We start from the raw sequence: 3,759 nt of genomic DNA, 5'->3' as shown, positions 1-3,759 counted from the left end.
GCCTGTTTTTTTTTTTTTTTTTTTTGAGAGATTTTTGCTATAGGGCATGTGCACTCGCCAAAAGGACAGAGAGAGATAGAGAGACAGAAATCAACCCACGCCCCTCCCCCCTCCGAGGATGGCCACACTACGATCCCTTCCTCCTCCATTCTCCTCCTAGGATCTTGGGCACACACGCACACGTACCTGGCATGAGTTTAAGCCACCAGGTCTGAGACTTGAGCCAAGGTCGACGACATGGGAGCCCAGCGACATAGCCATTATGCCATCTGACGGTCCCAACATATTAGATTTTAAATCTGCTTTGAATAAAACAATTGTGAAGTAAATATTTGAAACATTTCATTTTGTTCAAGCATACTTTTTTTTTTTTTGAGAGGTTTTTGCTATACGGCATGTGCGTTCGCCAGAAAGAAAGAGAGAGAGAGAGACCGAAAGCGAGAAATCACCCCCCCAGGGGGGATGACCACGCCACAATCCCTTTTCCTCTATTCTCCTCTCGGAATCTTGGGCACACACACACAAGCTCCTGGTGTGCACATTAAGCCACCGGGTCCGGGACTTGAACCGTGGTCGACTACATGGGAGTCCAGTGACATTGCCATTATGCTAACTGCTGGCCCCTCAAGCATACTTTTTTTTTGAATAATGATGGATATTGTACAGAATTGTCGAGTGCTTTGCTGGATACAAACAGAACAACAGTGAAGACCAGAAGGTGTCTGTGGGAAGTGGGGACCCAACACAGAGGAGACACAACATCACAAACATTGGACAATACCATCCAAAGGAACATAGGAAAAAGTGACACCAAATAATGTCCTGTGGACTTTGAATCCAATCTGAGAAATCTACTGACTGCTGGTTCAAATGATGTTACAAGTGGAGAAGGGATGGATGAAAAACAAGGAAAGAAGAATCTAGATTCCCCTGAAACAGATGGTGTCAGCTTTGCTGTTCTGTTCCACTGTGAGGTCTCAGTGCTGTTAGTGCATCGTCAGACTCAAAAGCTCCATGAGGGTAGGCATAATGGCCCTCCTTGGACCCTGAGGCTTTGAGTGCTAGCTAGTCATAGAAGGCCCAGGGCTAAATTATCCCTACTTTATTTATTTTTAAGAGTTGGAAGAGAGACAAATGGCCATTTGGTCTGCCAGTTGGACACAGCCTCAGTGTAGTCTCGCGTCTGCCCTCCTACTTCTGCAGAATCTTAATTGAAATCTCTATATGGGAAGGAAAATGTATTCTTGTTGGAAATCACAATGACAAGAGGGAAAAGAGACATTTCCGTGTCTCAGTCTTCCCTACCCAGGGCACTGCTTTCCCCGAGGGGTGGGGATCTGAGCAGGACAGGCGATACACTGGATGGTATCAGGAGTCTTGCCTTTTGTTTTGTTTTTCTGAGAGAGATATTTTTGCTATAGGGCATGCGTGCTCGCCAGAGAGACAGAAAGTGAGAAATCACCCCCAGAGGGGGATGGCCATGCCACAATCACCTCTCCATTCTCCTCTCAGATTTTGGGTACGTATGCACATGCACCTGGCATGACTTTTCAAGCCGCCAGGTCCAGGACTCGAACCACAGTCGACTAGATGAGAGTCCAGTGATGTAACCATTATGTGATCTCCTGGTCCCATCTTCATGTGTTTTGAGCCTACATGTGAAAAATTGTTTTGATTGCTGAGATTCCACCATGAAATGAGCACAGCAGGATAATCTCTTTTGGCAGGTAGTAGCACGTTGCTGGGGGGGAAAGAGGGCCTTTTGAATAAAACCTGGACCTGATCCTCAAACTCTAAATTACTCATGGTAACTGTAATGAAGTTTCTTACAACAGGTTTCTCTAAATCACTTCCCATACAGCCTTTGTTATAAAACAAGGACCAGTGCGACCTATAGTCCTTTGTTCAGCAATGGGGTGGGCGGGGGGAGGGGGGGAGCCTTTTCTTAAATCCTTCTCATGTGCTAAAGGGCAAAGGAGTCCTAAGATAGAAAATATGGATATGAATTATCATTAAGAGGTTGCACCCTAGTGAAAAAGACACAGGAAAGTTTATCCTGCATAACACATCCCTACCAGCATAGACAGAAAGGAGGAATGCTCTGAGTTCTGGCAACCCTCCTGGTGCCCTGCCCAATGCCCATCAGCAATGCAGCACCTGAAATTGTCCAGGCTAGCAGTGTGCATGGCCAAACACCGGTACCTCAAGGCCTTTCCTGTGGCCACTGGGGCCACATGGCACAGTTTTAGCCCAGAAGACAGGGATCGTGGTCTAGGATGTTGCAGGAACCTTGCTTTCCTTCTATACAGGCCAGCCCCTCTGCTCAGGGTGCTGCTCCCTGGAATGGAAGGGAGGCTGGAGGAGGAGCAATGATCTGGCGACCTGTAAGGTACCGGAGGGTGGGAGCCACAAGCTGTCAGTGGCAGTGGAGAATGCAGCCCCGCCATAGCTGTTACCTAAGTCTCTACACCAGCCTCTACCTCCAGCTCTTCAGGCAGGTCGGTCCCTGTGCAGCGGAGTGCCATGGCTCCTGGAGGAAGATGCCATTGCATCTCAGATGGAGAGAGGGAGAGACTGGATGTGGGTGAAGCTAAGACTTTATAGATAAAGAGGATTTTGCCAAGCAGAGAAAGTTGGCAGGAGAATGATCCTCCGAGTGGAGGGGACTCAGGAGCAAAGGCACAGAGCAAAGTGTCTAGAGGAAGCCAGGAAGCTAGAATAGGGTCTCTAGAAAAGTACAGTGGGACACAGGAAAGGCGATCTGGGGCAAAAGTTCAGAGGGACTGGGGGTGGGTCATTCCAAAGAGTGTGGGTTTGGGGAAGCAATGTTCTGTGAATTCTGTGGCACTTGGCTCTTAGTTCCCTTCTCAAGCTATACTGTCCCTGGCCCATCTAATCCCATGTCAGCAAGTGTCATATATGCTGGGAACCCCTGAGTACCTCCCACCCCGCCTACCTTCATGAGCTGCAGATTATATACCAACTGCCTTCTCAAAATCTGCATTTGGTGGTACTTCAAAGTCTTTTTATTGCCAGGGGGCATGTGCTCTCCAGAGAGGGAGAAGGAGAAATGTCTCCCCAGTGGGGTGTAGTCATGCTGCAGTCCCTCTCCTTCTCTCCATTTGGTCAGGATTGGGAGCACGCATGTGCGTGCACACACACAGACACACACACACGGTGTGTTTTGCAAACTACTGGGCCATGATTCAAATGGTCAGCCATGTGAGATCTGTTCCCTTAACCACTAGGCTATGAGGGCAGCCCCAAAAGTGCTTCAGATTTAATATATCCAAACCCTCCTTTTTCCCCAAGTCTCTTATCAGTTAATGGCATTGCCGTTCACACAATGGCTCAGGCATCAAATCGAGGGTCCTCTTCGTGGCCTCTTTTCACTCTACATCTGAACTGCGGTTCAGGGGGGCTCCTGCATAGCTTCATCTTTGCCCCCCACTGCCACTTTATTTATGTGCACACTTTACCAGCACTGGGGTAGCCACTGATGAAGCTAATTGCGACACGCTGTGTTTCATCTGCTTGGTGGTATGGTGCCTCTTCTGTGATAGCTGCTTTTGGGTGATCATTAAACACGTGGCACAAATTTTTTCATGTACTGAGTCCACCCCCATAGACTCACTAACATGCCACTCCCCAGACTCTGTCTCAATTGCCCATTCTTTTTTTTGTCTCAGCTCCTGACCAGTTGGCCAAGCCACCGACCACTGCCATGATTCCTTTTTTTTTTTTTTTTTTTTTTAGAGG

The sequence above is a fragment of the Tupaia chinensis genome, unplaced genomic scaffold, assembly GCF_000334495.1.
Source record: "Tupaia chinensis unplaced genomic scaffold, TupChi_1.0 Scaffold000313_1, whole genome shotgun sequence".
Lineage (NCBI taxonomy): Eukaryota > Metazoa > Chordata > Mammalia > Scandentia > Tupaiidae > Tupaia > Tupaia belangeri.
The sequence above is the reverse complement of the archived record's forward strand: the minus strand, read 5'-3'. Positions refer to the sequence as shown.